Source organism: Prunus avium, chromosome 3 (genome assembly GCF_965620075.1).
Source record: "Prunus avium chromosome 3, drPruAviu1.hap1.1, whole genome shotgun sequence".
Taxonomy (NCBI): Eukaryota; Viridiplantae; Streptophyta; class Magnoliopsida; order Rosales; family Rosaceae; genus Prunus; species Prunus avium.
The window spans coordinates 31,058,708-31,075,271 of record NC_142286.1 but is presented as its reverse complement, the minus strand read 5'-3'; the positions used below and the strand labels follow the sequence as shown (position 1 = coordinate 31,075,271).

General features: G+C 39.4%; 1 long non-coding RNA gene and 1 pseudogene across 1 annotated transcript; one reads left to right on the top strand and one right to left on the bottom strand.

Annotated features, from left to right (window-relative positions):
- Positions 1-4,332: 4,332 nt before the first annotated feature.
- Positions 4,333-5,541, top strand: LOC148295932 (wall-associated receptor kinase-like 2; annotated as a pseudogene).
- Positions 5,542-12,786: 7,245 nt separating this feature from the next.
- LOC110772823 (uncharacterized) lies at positions 12,787-16,157 on the bottom strand. Its single transcript, XR_015834372.1, has 5 exons — positions 15,944-16,157; positions 15,058-15,137; positions 13,715-13,866; positions 13,306-13,398; positions 12,787-12,989 (listed from the first exon to the last, which is right to left on the bottom strand). It is a non-coding gene; the product is annotated as an uncharacterized LOC110772823 (long non-coding RNA).
- Positions 16,158-16,564: the final 407 nt, after the last annotated feature.

Below are 16,564 nucleotides of genomic sequence, written 5' to 3'. Positions count from 1 at the left end.
TTGCAAGGTCCTTAAGGAGTGTTATAATGCTGACTTTCCAAAATACGGTTTTTTTTTCTGGCCATGGTGTTGTGAATTAATGACTAACTCACTGCCCTTTTAAGATCTTGTTGTTGATGGACTTTAGACAAAGAACTCAATGATGGATGAGTCTTACACACACACACACATAAATTAACCAAGCACAAATGACACAAGTGTTTATAGAGGTTCAGCAAATTGCCTACATCCTCTTTGGTGATCACCTTGAGAAATTTCACTAATGAAGATAGGTTACAACTTTGGTTTACAAAGGAAACCCCCTTAGAACACTACCCTCACAATCTGTTTCTCTCACACCCTTGATCAACACCTTGATACACTTAGAGAACTCTCTTGCTCTCTCCCTTGGCTTTTCTGAAACTCTCACAAGAAACTTCTTTTGTTTCCAGCTTTTGCCACTACATATGTTCAACATGCTTTCTCCCTTGTGTTATCTTACTTCATCCCATTACCTACACAAGCCAATGGACAAGAGATAGGATATCTGATTGTCCTCCACGTTCTTTCCTTTTAGTCACCACTTAGACTAAGGGTCAGATCAGGTAGGTAATACAATCTCACTCAGCCATCTCCATTAAACCAGAAAATGGAGAGGAGATTATTCAAAATAAGATAACCAATTAGCCATGAGTGCTCTCCCAACTATCCAGCAAGTAGTCAACCCTCATTTACCTCAGAAGTGACCCATTAAGCACCTGCAAACTTGTGGAAAGCGATAGCCCTTGAAAAGACAGTTGAAAATACGTAAGCAAAACATCACAGCACGACTGGAGCGACCGGTCGTCAGGAATGGGCGACCGGTCGCCAGAAGTTTTCCCTCCAGACTTTGAATCTGCTTCTAAGCGACCGGTCGCAAATGTCAGGCGACCGGTCGCTCGTGCTTCATGCGACCGGTCGCAAAAAACTGGCGACCGGTCGCTCCTTGGTTTAGCTCCAGACCTCGAATCTGCCATAAACGACCGGTCGCAACTTCCCAGCGACCGGTCGCTTTTAGGCAGTTTCAAATTCTCTCTTTGAGCGCCAAAACCTTTGTATCCTTTAGGTGAGCCATTTTTTCCAACACATGGAACATTAGTAACGCTTTATGTGAGAATATTGTTGGGGGTAACAAATGCTCCACTCAAATATAACTGGCGCTACCAGTGAGTTTTATGCTAGGGGTGAGTATTCATGCTACTTCAGAAACAGGCCTCCAACCTCTCGATCAATCAAACTTAGGCCTATTCTTTTAGGTAAATATATGCTTTCCTATATATACTTACTCTCCTTCATTTGGTTGATTATGGAATTCATTTCACAGGTATACAAATGTGTTTGCATAATTATGTAGGTCTTGGGACTAGCATTGGACTATTGTTATTACTACTTATTTGTGCATGGTGGGGCATACAAAGTCATAAGGAAACAGAGAGACATCAGGCGCAAGAAAATGTTTTTCAAACGAAATGGTGGCTTGTTGTTAGAAAAACAATTATCATCGGGTGAAGTTAATGAGAAGTCCACCGACGATTTTAGCATGAATAGGATTCTTGGCCTGAGAGGTCAAGGTACTGTTCACAAAGGTATGCTGGCTGATGGAAGAATTGTTGCTGTGAAAAAGTCTAAAATAGTGGACAAAGGCAAACTTTCAGATGTCATCAATAAGGTTGTAATTCTTTCACGAATCAACACAGAAATGTGGTTCAACTGTTGGGTTGTTGTTTGGAGACTGAAGTTCCACTTTTGGTTTACGAATTCATATCAAACGGAACCCTTTCCCATTATATCCACCAGCAGTTTCGTACTTGCACTCTGCAGCTTCCGTTCCAATTTATCACCGCGACATCAAGTCGACCAACATACTCTTAGATGAAAAATAAGTTGGAAGTTTGAATGAAATTCAAGGACTCTTGTCCCGCATTGGTAGAAAGAAGAAAAAGTGAAGTCTTCATAACTGTGGTAGTCCCACACTTAAGTAATTGAAACTTGGGCCAAATAGAAGCCAATTGGGCTTCAAATTCAATTTGGGCATTGAATATTATAGATAATATTTAATTATAAAAAAGATGGACCTTGGACCCTGGGGCACTTCAGATTTAAATTAATTTTTTAGTTTCGAATTAATAATTTTTAATTAATTCAAAATAGTTTAATTAACTGTTTTTTAACAGTCGTTACTCTTCTGATAAGGTTTCAGAAGTCTATTGTCTGAGAGAAAAATGATCAAAGTTCGCCAGATTCTAAGTCCTAGTGCTAGGGCTTAGAATATAAATAGTTGAATATTGGGAGGCAGTCACCTGTAGAACTTCAAGCACCAAGAAGTGGTTTAGTTTCGAATTAATAATTTTTAATTAATTCAAATTAGTTTAATTAACTGTTTTTTAACAGTTGTTACTCTTCTGATAAGGTTTCAGAAGTCTATTGTCTGAGAGAAAAATAATCAAAGTTCGCCAGATTCTAAGTCCTAGTGCTAGGGCCTAGAATATAAATAGTTGAATCTTGGGAGGCAGTCACCTGTAGAACTTCAAGCACCGAGAAGTGGTGAAATTACTGTCGTTAGGACATTGCATCAAATCTTCAAGCCTCTATCTCAAATCCAAGTCAGTTTCATTTATTTATTGTTTACTGTATTTCAAATTACAATTTGTTATAAATATTCAATTTCGTTGGTATTTATATACTGTTAATATATAATCATTTTTATTAGTCACTAATTATTGTTTTTCCAACAAAATATAGAGCAAAAGTTGCTGATTTTGGAACTTCAAGATCAGTTGCGATTGACCAAACTCACCTCAACACACATGTGCATGGGACATTTGTTTACTTGGACCCTGAATATTTCCAATCTAGCCAATGCACGGAAAAAAGTGATGTCTATAGCTTTGGTGTTGTCCTTGTTGAGCTTTTGACGGGACAAAAACCAATTTATGCAATAACAAGGTCGACAGAAGTAGAAGATCAAGAATATAGAAGTCTTGCCACATATTTTAATATTTCAATGCAGGAAGATCATCTATTTGACATACTTGATGCTCGAGTTTTGATGGAGGGTTCTGAAATAGAGATCAAGTTAATTGCTAACCTTGCCAGAAGATGCTTGACTTCGAATGGAAGGAACCACCCTACAATGAGAGAAGTCACAGCGGAGTTGGAGGCCCTTGAAATTTCAGAAAAGACTGAATATTCTCCACAAAAGTATGAGCGGAGTGAATTTTCGAAAAAAGATTCCATCGAGCATTGGATGTTATCATAGGTCCCACAAGAACATGGTCAGCTTCGAATGATGGTCCAATATATATATATAGTGAGCTTCAGGTGAGGATCCCTCAAATAAGTTATTTGAGGGACACTCTTCTAGAGCCCACTCCGTATTGTATTTCATTAACAGTCGTAGAATGTATATTAACACTCATGAGAAGTGCATTAACAGTCATGTTGGGTTGTGTGATTTGTATGTGTATTAACAGTCATGACGACTCCTTGGGTTGCGTGACTCGTCTTTTTCCCCATTATTAATTTTTTTTGTTTTTGTTTTGATTTTTTTATAAAAATGTGGGCTAGGCTTATTTTGAATGTTTGAGATTTTTTTGTGAAGTTTTGGGATTGGGTTTGTTTTAAGAAAATTGATGGCAATTTTGTAATTTATAGGAAGTTCAAAGCCTCTTTGTTATGTTGTAAATGAGTTTTTGGTGTGTTTCTAAAGTCCATTTCATGTATGTTTTTTTATTTTATAATTTAGGCCTCTATATTGTGTATAATAGTGAAACTTGAATTAATGAGTTCAAATTTAATGGGCTGCAATCCCCTGTTCTAGCCCTGGATTTTCTCGGTGATCACCAGCCATATACCTCAAAAACTGCAACTCAATCATTAATGTCAATATCCAATATTTTTATAACATCTGTATTGATTTATTTATTTATTATATGAAACCAATTGTGCAGAGTTGTGAAATTAATTAATTATAATCGGCAATTTTCATCAGTCTTAACTACACACTGGGACCTCTTTCCATCGAGAAAAGACACAAATACGGCTCAGGGTTCGGAAAGAGGAGATATCCCCCAACAAAAGACAAATGAACAAGAAGGATCTTAAAAACAAACACATACAAAACAACCCAATGACCAGAACAACAAGAAGCTGAAGAACAAACACACACATCAGGAGGTAATTAGGAACCTCAACATCAGAGGTTAAAGACAACTTTATTTGTCAGAAAAGAGATCCATATATACTTTTCATACTTAGTAAATAACTAAGTGAAAGAGGAAGGAAGAAGGTAGAAGACCAATTCATTAGTGCAGTATGCAATTGCTCCTTCATATGACCATCTTGTTGTTATGGCGCATAAGCACACCAGCAGCAGAACCAGATCAATTAGGGCCAATAGCAAAGCCTAGTTGCGAAACGCATTGCGGAGATGTTAGCATCCCGTACCCTTTCGGGATTGGAACCTAGCAGCAGCTGTTACTTGTACGATTGGTTTGAAATACACTGCGACAACTCTACCAGCCCTCACAAGCCTTTCTTGAGGGTTGCCAAGCTTGAGGTGCTGAACATCTCTATCCAAGGCACGCTTCTGGTTAAAAACCCTGTTACTTTCTTTTCCAACAGAAGGATGACCCCCCAAGCACCGAATTTGACGGGAAGTCCTTTCGTATACTCTCAGAAATACAACCGGTTCACAGCAGTGAGTTGTGGCTTCTTTGCCTTGGTAAGGTCATACCGTGACGAGCGTGTTGTTGGCGGCTGCATGTCAACTTGTGATAAGAGTGCTGAAACTGGACACAACCATGGATGCAATGGCATTAACTGTTGCCAGACTACTCTTCCCCAATATCTCAGTGTGATTGAGACTCAGATAAAATCTGAATCTGAAGAAAGTTCTACTAGTGGAAATGACCGAATGTTTGCTGCTTACAACTATGCATTCCTTGTGGAGCAAGATTGGTTTCGGAAAAATTTATCGAATTTTAGAGACGTCAAGGACATGGAAAGCGTTCCGGTTGTGCTTGAATGGAGTTTGAGCTTGGAGAACTTGAATAGTTCGTTAATCGAATTATTTAAAAGGTTCATTAAAAACATATCAGAGCCATCCAATATCAGTCGTCTCATGGTATTTTCCCCAAAGGTTGACTCTGTTGTAAAATGGCTCACATTTAGGATGCAAGTGTCGCAGGAAGCGACCGGTCGCAAGGGAATAGCGACCGGTCGTTTAGAAGCAGATTCGAAGTCTGGAGAAAAATCGACGAGCGACCGGTCGCAAGGATTTGGCGACCGATCGCAGGAGACAAAACTCGTACGCTGAAGACTCTGTGTAAAAGCGACCGGTCGCCCAGTGCTTGCGACCGGTCGCCCAGAGATGCTGTTTCAGTTTTCCTCGAGTTTCCAACTCTATTTTCAATGGCTATCGCCTCCCACCGATTTCCAAGGACCCTAGGGGTCACTTCTGAGTTAAATGAAGGTTGGCAATCAGTTGGGAGGTTTGAGGGAGCATTGAAGGATGTTTGTTGACTTGCTTCAAGGAGTACCTATCCTATAGCTCTAGATAGGGTGGCTGAAGTTGCAGCTATCAATGCCTAGCCTTTGGTCTGCCCAAGTTATGGTCCATGTTAGGTAACCAAGGGCAGAACGTGGGAGGAAAGAAGGAGTCTCTTCTGAAGTCCAAAGGCTTGTGTATTAAAGGGAAGAGGAAGCAAGACAACAAGTGTGGTTAATCTCAAAGTTGTCAAGTAGCTGGGAGCTATTGTGTGCAAAGGGAGGTTATCTCACCAAGGGAGGAAGAAAGAGAGGGCAATCAGTTCAAGTTAGAGCTGAGTTGTAGTCTTGAGAGTCTAGACACCAAAAGGGGGAAACACCAAGGGTTGTGAGAGTGTTCACAAGTGTATCAAAGTGTTGAGCAAAGGGGTGTGAGAGAAAAGAGAGCTTGGGGAGAGAATAGAGTTCTAAGGGGGTTTTTCTGTGTAAAACCAAATTTGTAACTTATTCTTTCATGAAGTAAATTTCTCAAGGGGATCACCAAGAGGATGTAGGCATTTGCTGAACCTCTAAATACTTGTGTCATTTTGTGCTTGGTTGGTTTCTCAAGTGTGTGTGTGTGATTCATCCAACTTGTGTGTGTCACAAAGTCCATCAACAACAAGATCATTCTGTTGGAAAATGGCTCACATTTAGTATGCAAGTGAAGGAGTGAGCGACCGGTCGCAAGGTTTGGGCGACCGGTCGTTTTTACACAGATTCGAAGTCTGGAGCAAATGCATGGGGCGACCGGTCGCTAGTTCTTTGCGACCGGTCGCAGGAAACATGAGCGACCGGTCGCGTGCCATTTGCGACCGGTCGTAAAGAAGCAGAATCGAAACTGAAGCCTCAGACCAAAAGCGACCGGTCGCCAGGAACTGGCGACCGGTCGTCCGAGTTGTGCTGTGACGATTTCTTACGTGTTTTCAACTGTGTTTTCGATGGCTATCACTTTCCACAAGATTTCAGAGGCTTAGTGGGTCACTTCTGAGGTAAAGGAAGGTGGACTACCTGCTGGATAGTTGGGAGAGCACTCATTGCCAATTGGTTGTCTTGGTTTGGAGAATCCATTCTCCATTTTTCTGGTTTTGTGGAAGGTGGCTGAAGTGGGATTTGTTTACTTGCATGATCTGATCTTTAGTCTAAGTGGGAGACTAAAGGAAGGAACGTGGAAGACAAGATGGTGCCTTATCTTGTGTCCATTGGTTTGTGTAGGTAATGGAGATAAAGCAAGACATTATAAGATAAGAAAGCAAGTTGAAGTTAGGTGTGGTTAATCTCAAGGTGGTCAAGTAGCTGGGTGCTATTGTGTTCAAAGGAGGTTAACTCACCAAGGGAGAACGTGAGGGAGAGCAATCAGTTCAAGTTAGGAGCTGAGTTGGGGTCTTGAGAGTCTAGACACCAAGGAGGGAAACACCAAGGGTTGTGAGAGTGTTCACAAGTGCATCAAAGTGTTGAGCAAGGGGTGTGAGAGAAAAGAGAGCTTGGGGAGAGAATAGAGTTCTAAGGGGGTTTTTTTCTGTGTAAAACCAAAGTTGTAACTTATTCTTTCATGAAGTGAATTTCTCAAGGGGATCACCAAGAGGATGTAGGCAATTGCTGAACCTCTATAAATTCTTGTGTCACTTTGTGCTTGGTTGTTGTCTCAAGTGTGTGTGTGTGATTCATCCATCATTGTGTGTGTCACAAAAGTCCATCAACAACAAGATCATTAGGGGAGTGAGTGAAAGTGTTTGTCCATTTTCACAACACATTCGGGAGGGTGAGTTGAGTTTTGTTTCTCAATTTGCACAACAAGTGGTATCAGAGCTGTGTTGGAGCAGCAAGTTGCTAGTGTGTTGAAGATGGCAAGTGACAAGGAAGGTGAAGATGGAGGTAGGTCTGTGCAGCAGAGGCAACCACAATCTGTCACCATGAAGATGGAGTTGAAGCCTTTCACAGGGAAGGAGAACTTCACTCTATGGCAAAGGAGGATGAAGTCAGCCCTTACACAACAAAATCTCAGCATTGTCTTGGGAGGCAAGGAGAAGAAGCCAGCAACCATGATAGACTCGGAGTGGGGTGTTCTAGACGAGTTGGCTAGAGGAGACATCGAGAACTACGTCACTGATGAGGTGCTCATCAACGTGATGCAAGACACAGCGAAGCAAACATGGGAGAAGCTCGAAGAGATGTTTGCAGGGAGGTCGCTGTCCAACTAGAGGTGTCAAACGGGACGGGCCGGCCCAGTACGTTACGAGCCCAGCTTGTTTAAATGAGGCACGGCACGGCACGAGCACGAATATTAATGGGCCGTGCTCGGCACGGCACGAAAACTTGGGCCGGGCCGGGATCAAGAAATAGGTCCAATGGAGCGGGCCGGGCCATGGCCCGACATGGGCCGGGCTTGGCCCGAGCCAGCTTCAAGCACGGCATGAGCCCAGGCACGAGCCCAAGCACGGCCCATTTAGCATTTTTTCTTCTTCTCAAAAAGTCAAAATGCAATAATTTGACATCTAATGTCATTATTTATATGTTAAATATATATATATATATATATATATATATATATATATATATATATATATATATATATATATCAATACATATCAACTACAAATTACAACTACAAATTACATCTAATTAAACATATCAACTACAAATTAATTAAACAACATTGGACTTGATATCTAATAAATACATATGACATATACGCTTATCCTATAATCAAAGCAAAATATTTCTTCACATATAAAATAATAAGTTGTTTACAGATGAAAAGTTCAAGTGGACTTTGTGGAGTTGGACACTTTTTGCCCTCCGCCCCTTCATATTGTTTGGATGTTTGATTGATTAATGTTTTCAAATAGTTCATAATTTCTTACCTCTAATTATATTTTTAATGTTTATAATTTGAATTATCTAGTGGAAAAAAAAATTCAAGTGAAAAAAATTCAAATTAAATGGGTTGGTTCTTGGGCCCAAGTATGGCACGAGCACGAGCACGGGCACGGCACGAGCCCGGCCCGGCCCTTTTGAATATGGACATGGGCTTTGGGCCGGGCCGGGATCAATGATTTCATTAAATGGGCCGGCACGGCACGGCCCGATAAATTAAATGGGCCGGCCCGGCACGGCACGAAAATATTAAAAGCACGAGTTTAAATGGGACGGGCCAGCCCGGCACGGCCCGTTTGACACCTCTATGTCCAACAAGCTCTTCCTCAAGGAAGAACTCCTAAATCTTCGGATGGAGGAGGAAGGTAATCTAATGGAGCATTTGAGCAGCTTCAATAGATGTGTTGCTGACTTGCAAAGAATGAATGTGAAGTATGATACGGAGGATAAGGCACTTATGTTTCTAACATCCTTGCCTCCGTCTTATAAGCACTTCCGAACGACGCTTATGTTCGGGAAGAGTACCTTGAACTTTGAGGAGGTGGTGCAAGATGTGATGACGCATCACCGGATGTCCCAACGTTCGGAGGAGAACTCTCAAGATACGGGTCTATTCGTAGGGAACCGTTCAAGCAAGCGTGATGGCAAGAGAAGCAACGGGAGGAATGCTAAGTTCAAGGACAATGAAGGATGCTTCGAGTGTGGGTCTAAGGATCATTGGAAGCGGAATTGTCCAATCTGGAAGGAGAAGATGAAGAAAGCTGGAAGTTCAGCCAACGTGTGTGATGAACACATGTGGCCCACTAATTGAGAATTTGTGTTTGAGAGATTTGAATTTAATCTCATTGAAATTTGCATGGGTAGATGACCCATGGGAAAAATTGGAAATGAATGGGTAAGTGTGGCCCATTAACTTATTGTCAATATCCAAGAAAAATAATGAGTAATTTTAATTATCCCATTGATTTTTCATGAAACTGACATTTGCACTTGGAAAAGTGTTTCGGCGAACTTGGTTAAGATGAACCAAGGATTCGAATTTGGTTGCGGTTGCGTCTAGTGGGATGCTAGACTGCCTACGTACCCTTGATGGGATCAAACCGGCGTAGTTCCAAGATGATTTCAATTATCGTATTTCCAGCAGGCAACTCAAAATATGTTTCCAAATGCAGGGGATGTCTCAAATCGTGGAGAGTTGAGGAAATCATGGAGGTAGAGATGAACCCACCATGGAATCAAAATCAAAGAACGAAAGCTTGTAATCACAAGTCTCTGCGTAAAACTGGTTTGAAGCATCTAAAACCAAAAGGGCTGCATGGCAATTGAATTGCCTCCTCATGAGTGTTTGCTGCCAGCAAGTCAACAAAGAGAAAATAAAAAGAAGAAGAAGAAGATAGCCAGCAGAGGAAGAATGGAGCAAAAAAAAAGTAGTGGTTCTGTTTGTTGTGTTTGTTTGCAAAAGACAAAACAAGGGACAGCAAAAAAAAAGTAATGAAAAAAAAAAAAAACAGAGGGCCTCCCTCTCTTGAATGGTTCTTTGGTTTTATTCTGACTGAAAATTGAGTAAAAGAAAAGGAAACGAGCAATGGTAAAAGTACAGCAATAGCAAACAAAAAAAGGAGTTGGCAAAGCAAGTACCACAAGTTTTCTCTTTGGTTTCTAAAGCAAAAGGACAGATGGTTTTCTCCACCAAATAAAGAAATCTCCAAAGCCTTCAATCTAGCAGCACAGTCTCTACATACAAAAGAGAAGAAAGAAGTCAGCCACATGGAAACAAACAAAAGAAAAAAAGAGAAAGGGAAGTTTGTGGGCATAGGTTACCACGTGAAATCCCAGAGCTTGTCTTTTCTTTTGATGATGCAACAGGTGGCTGTACGAGCTGGTCTGGAAAGGAAAACAAAGGAAGAATATCAAGTGTTCGTTTGCTGATGATTTAAAGTTATGGTGCACATGTTTTCTTTTATAAATAAAAGAAATACATATAGCCCAATCCTATATGGACAAGGGGTTAACTTTCCTGGATGATCCAGGGGTTCCAAATCAACAAGGAGGTTAATTCTGACTCTATTTGGACAAGGAATTTTATCCTTGGGTGTCTTGATAAAATTAAAAGACATTTGTTAAAGGCACCAAGCTGTGGGGGACTAGCTGGAACAAAGCAAGGCCATAACTTTTCCTTCACGGTTTCATCATCCAAAGTCTTTTAGAGCATCCACAGTGGGGGGGTGTATGTTAAATATACACCCCGAGTCACCGGAATTGTCTCCAATGGTGAGATGTAAATGGATGTAAATATACATCACCACCATGGGGATGTAAAATAAAATGTATATTTATAACCATTTTTACATCCCTTGCAGGCGGGACCCACCCGAGAAAAGAGAAGAAAAATGAAGAAAAGTCAACATAAAAGGCTGGGACCCACGGCTACACCCCCGAATTTACACCCCCCCACTGGAGCAAAAAACATATTTACACCCCCCGGATGTGTAAAGGGGATGTAAAAGTGGCTTTACACCCCCGAATTTACACCCCCCACTGTGGATGCTCTTAGGTCTCTTCACTGTGCCCTCAAGAATCCCAAACAGCAAGCAAGGCAGCTGGGTTTCAAGGTCTCTCTAATGTAGGCACTTGCTCATGATCCAACTGATGAAAAATGTCAAGGCCTAGAAACAGATTACTGGGTTATCAAAATTGCCCATTAATTCTCAAAAGCCCAAAGTATTTAATGAGTGGTCAAATAAACACTCATTAAGTATACAGAGGCCCAAATGGCCTATTATGTGGTTAATGGATCAATTTTAAAATCCTCAGAGCCATGTTCAGGCCCAAATGCAAATGTCAATTTCATGAAAAATTAGTGGGTTAATCAAAACGGCTCATTATTTTTCTTGGACATTGACAAAAAGAAAGATGGTACAAAACCATCCAATTTTCCTCATGGGTCATCTACCCATGAAAATTCCAATGAGATTAAATTCAAATCTCTCAAACAGAAGTTCTAAATTATTGGGCCACACTTACCCATTAATTTCCAATTTTTCCCATAGGTCATCTACCTATGAAAATCTCCAAATTGTCCCAAAGACACAAATTCTCAATTAGTGAGCCACACTTACCCATTAATTTCCAAATCATTTTCCGAACTACGTTGGTTTGATCCCTTCGAAAGGGTACGTAGGCAATCTAGAGACTCAATCTGGATGCAATCGCCCAAATCTCAAAGCCAAACAGAATCCGTGGTTATTCTTAACCAAATTCGCCCCAAAACACACATCAAAATCAAATCTCTGGTTTATTCAGCTAAATTCACTCAAACCCTTTCTTAATCAAATTCACACAAATCTTTCCTTTTGCAATGAGTCATTCATTCATTTCAATTCCTTGAACTACGAGTGGCTTGATTCTTGCAAGGGATACGTAGGCACCCTGATGTTCGACTTAGGGGCAACCGCAAAACCAAACACACACGTTCTGTTTCTTTATGATGGAATCAAAGGGTTTTCCCTTGAAGCAAGGGATTGTAATTAAGAGACTTGCGTCTCGAATGGGTCGAACCTAAAATAATAAAACCCCATTATTTAATTAGTGGTGGTGAAATTGTGTTGGGAGGTTCACATTTATCTTCAACATAATTTTTGTGCCACTTATCCACAGGGGAAAGGAGATGGCTGCCAGTGACCTCTCGAATCAAAACCATCCTTCTAGGTATGGTCATATATTTCCCTTCATTTCTCAGCAATTTTTAAAATAGATGTCAAAACATTGTATCTGTTTCAAGGGCTCGTTCAAGAGGTGGAAACCATTTGTTTTTCAACTCTGTTATATGTTGAATAGTTTTATCCATTTATAATTTCAAGTATATTTGTATATGCAAGTCTTGGCATGGGTCTTGGATTGTTGTTACTATTTCTTGGTGCATGGTATGGTGCATGGCATCACTACAAGAAAAACAGGTATTAGTGGCCACCCACTTGGTCACAGAAACTACCCTTTTTGGTCACTGAATGCAATCAGTGTCCAAGTAGTGGTGGTCACTGGGTGGTCACTAGGAGCTCGTCACAAATTCTACTTAGTGGCCAATGTCAACTATTGGTCACTACAACACAAAGAATCAGTGGCTATCCCTGTCTGGTCACACGCTATTAGGGACCACAACTTTGGTCACTAAAGGGCTTATAATTTGGTCACCAAAACATGCCTTTTGGTCACTGAAACTTGGTCACGTGCCCACATTAGTGACCTACTTTGCTTGGTCACTAATGTATTTCAAAAAATTGGTAACTAATTAGGTTTACCTCTCCATGTTCTTTATTTATTGTATTACAATATGAAATCACAATTAATTTCTTTTAAACAGTGCTGTAGATAAAATTTATGGCATCAAATAATTCACAAAAAAAAAAGAAGCAATCCATACATCTAACATTCTTCCAACAAATTCACAAAATGTTTCAAAAACAAAATGCTACATATTTAAGTTCAACCTAAAGGTCAAGCGATTCCCAAAAACAAATAACATAAGATTCATCACTAGTAAATTGTCTTCTGCCCTTTATCCATCAGACCTGCATCAAACAAAGAATAATGTCAGTTCTTACTTGGGATGCACTAAACCGGGAATTAACTAAATGCAAGAATAATTAAACTCAAGAGCTAGCTAGCGCATCTCTAATTAATTAGTAGCTTAAAGTTTATTTGTCACTTGTCTGAAGTAACTGGAAATTAGGAACTCATTGATGATGAAGTCGAGGATAACTGGAAATTAGGAAATTTCTCTATTTCATGTAGTCATAGACCACCATCATGTTATTTACACATTTCATAAATTATAACTTCAAAAATTTCAATGTAAGTAGATTGCAAGGGTCAAATGAAGCTTACATTTTCATATCTAATACGACTAAAGGCCTTTGTCCCAGCACAATGTGTGATCTTCAATTTCTTTCTATTTTCCTTATTTTTTGCACTACTTTTCTGCAAAAATAAGTATTAAAAGTAATGAGCATTAGATGTATAACTGAACTGAAGTACTAAAAGTAATGAACACCATTAGGAATGTATAACTAAGCTGAAGTATAACCAAGCTGAGGTGAGGATTAGTATATTTTAAGTAGCCTATCTAAATATGCTCAGTCAGGTTTATATAATGCCTTGGACAAAACTGTCTAACCAGGGAAGAGAGCACTGAGACATAAAAATATCAATTACCAGAACTTTTCTCAAAATGGAATCACTAAATGAATGAAGGCATGAGCATAATGTCAAGAAGAGGAACTAGATAGTGTCTCACCTTCCACTCATCGTTTTGCCATAATTGAACCAGATAGTTCCAATCATCCTCTCCCACTGTTTGAGGTCGATGCTCAAGTGCCTCCTCCTCGGACCCGTATGCTAGAAATTTCTGATGCAAATTGTAATGCAGTTTCTTCTCTTCATGTGATCCTCAATAGACATATTCACATGAGGAATCAAACAGAGTCCCCAATAGCATATGTTAATCAGTAACCACTAATAGAGTCCCCAATAGCATTTCAGATTACAATCAAGTAGAACACAACGCAATAGGAATAAGAGTAAAGAAAAAGCAAGAATGAAGATGAAAACCAATTAGGAATCAAACAGCCAGAGATCGAAGATTTCTTATACCAGATAAGCAGAGCGTGTTTTGAATGCTTTGTATCTCTGGTTTTGTATTTTGGATCATTGATTGTTATATTTTGTGTTATGAAAACAGTCAAGTTGTGGGATGGCCACCTATTAGTGCTGCAAGGTTGAATAGCTTGGTTAACCAAGCTATTCAAAACCAAAAATATTTGTATATACATTGTTATTGTTGTGACTTTTTCTCAAAGTGTTGTGACTTTTTCTCAAAGCCTATTTGGTAAAGAGTGCCCCACAAACGTGCAGCTTGGGCCCACATTGAAGTGGGCCATACAATTAGATGGGGACAGACCAACATAGAAGTCAGGGCTTCCCAAAGTAAGTGAGGAAAATTCCCAAATGCCCATGATTTTGCCAAATTTAATCATCTAGATGAGTTCTCTAATGGTGATTCACCAAAAATTATTAATTTAAGGATTAGGTGGTGCATACAGCAGCAGCTGTGGACCAAAGACAATCAATGCAGATAGACAGACAGATATTTGTTGAGACACTTCTATGCTTCCGGATGGATCCTCTAAGTTTGTACTCACTTATGAAGATAAAGAAGGAGACTGGATGCTTGTAGGAGATGTTCCTTGGGTGTATGCTTCTACCTCTAATTATGAGTTTTGTTAAAAAGAAAATGGGATGGTGAACCTAAAAAAATAAAGAGAGCAATGTGCTTAGTAACATCTAATTTGACATTCCCGGAGTTTCCTTTTTCTGTTACTTTCTAGTAAATAATGCTGACAGTATGTTTACTATTTCTATGGTATATAGGATGTTCATCAGCTCAGTGAAAAGGCTTCGTATCAGGAGGACCTCTGAGGCTAATGGACTTGGTATGCATTTAAAATCTACAAACCCCAATAGCATTTCAGATTACAATCAAGTAGAACACAACGCAATAGGAATAAGAGTAAAGAAAAAGCAAGAATGAAGATGAAAACCAATTAGGAATCAAACAGCCAGAGATCGAAGATTTCTTACCAGAGAAGCTAATGGTCTCAAAAGTTGATTTCAAAATAGGATCTTACTAGCCTCAAGGTTGTTTCTCAAAATTGAAACTTCTGCAACACAAATTAGGAAGTTAGGGCATCAAGCTTTTTGGAATCACACCTCAGAATCGAAATTCAAAGAGAAATCAAAACTAAAATCGGTGAAAAATATCAGAACTATATAGTAGCCCTTGAAATTGGTTTAGACATACACTGAAAGTCCATAGCACATTGTTCATCAAAGTTAAGGCTAATAAAAGCCAACTACAGGCTACCAAATGCATCTTTTTTTTTCCCCTCTAAGACAAGGCCCTACTAACGGTAATGTATAATATTCCAAGACCCAAAATCCTTCTTTGATACTTAATCTCAGAATCCTCAGAAACAAACATGAACACACCAAGAAGAAACTAACAGAACCCACTTTGACTTATATCTCCATTTTGATTGATGCCAAAAGAATGTTTCAATGAACTAGATCTAATTCCCTACATAAACAATGAAAACAAAATCCCGAGCCATATAGTCGTCAAAGCAACTAGAACCCTTTTTTTTTATCTTCTATTCAAATCTAAAAACAGCCTATAATAAGCATAAAGTTTTCTTACCCGACAAAAACATTACTGAATTTCTGAAAGCATACAAGAGTAATGCAATAATATTTTCATCAAGTAAACCCAAAACACAAAATATACCCAAAACAAAATCATAGTTAGGAAAATTGATATCACAGTGGAACTCAAAATCACAGTGAATAGAGAATTAGGGAATTAGGGAATAGAGAATAGAGAATCAGAATCAGAGTCACAATCGTACTCAAATCAAACTCAAATGAAATCAAAACTTACATTGAAACCAAAGAGAAATAGAAAGCTCACATGATATTGGGAGAAAACCTAGAAATCGAAACCACAGAGACAACAAGGACGACAAAGAGGATGCTCGCTCGATGAAGAAGATGGTCTCGCTCGCTCTGGTCTCTCGCTCTTGTCTTGCTGGCTCTGAGCTCGCGCTGGTCTCGTTCGGATATCGCTCGTCTCGCTCTGAGCCAGTGCGTTCTGAAAAATATAAATAAAGAAGTTTAAAAAAGGTTAATTGGTCACTGATGTATTAAATGAGAGAAGTAAGGCTACTTGGCATATGTGTTCGTCACTAACTATATAATTTAAGTTATTTTCAATGACTAATTTAAATAATGATCAGAAAATTTGGTCATTAAAAATTAAAAAATAGGGGTAAATTATTTTAGTGACCACGTAGTATTATTAGTCATTAAATTCCCTGTATTTGTGACCATTATTCATGTGGTCACAAGGAAATTGGTCACTACTGATCTTTTTTCTTGTAGTGGATGTATATAAAATCATAAAGAAAAGGAAAGACATCAAACGCAAGGAAATATTTTTCAAACGAAATGGTGGTTTGCTGCTAGAAAAACAATTATCGTCAGGTGAACACAACGTTGAGAAAGTCAAGTTGTTCAAATCGAAGGAGATGGA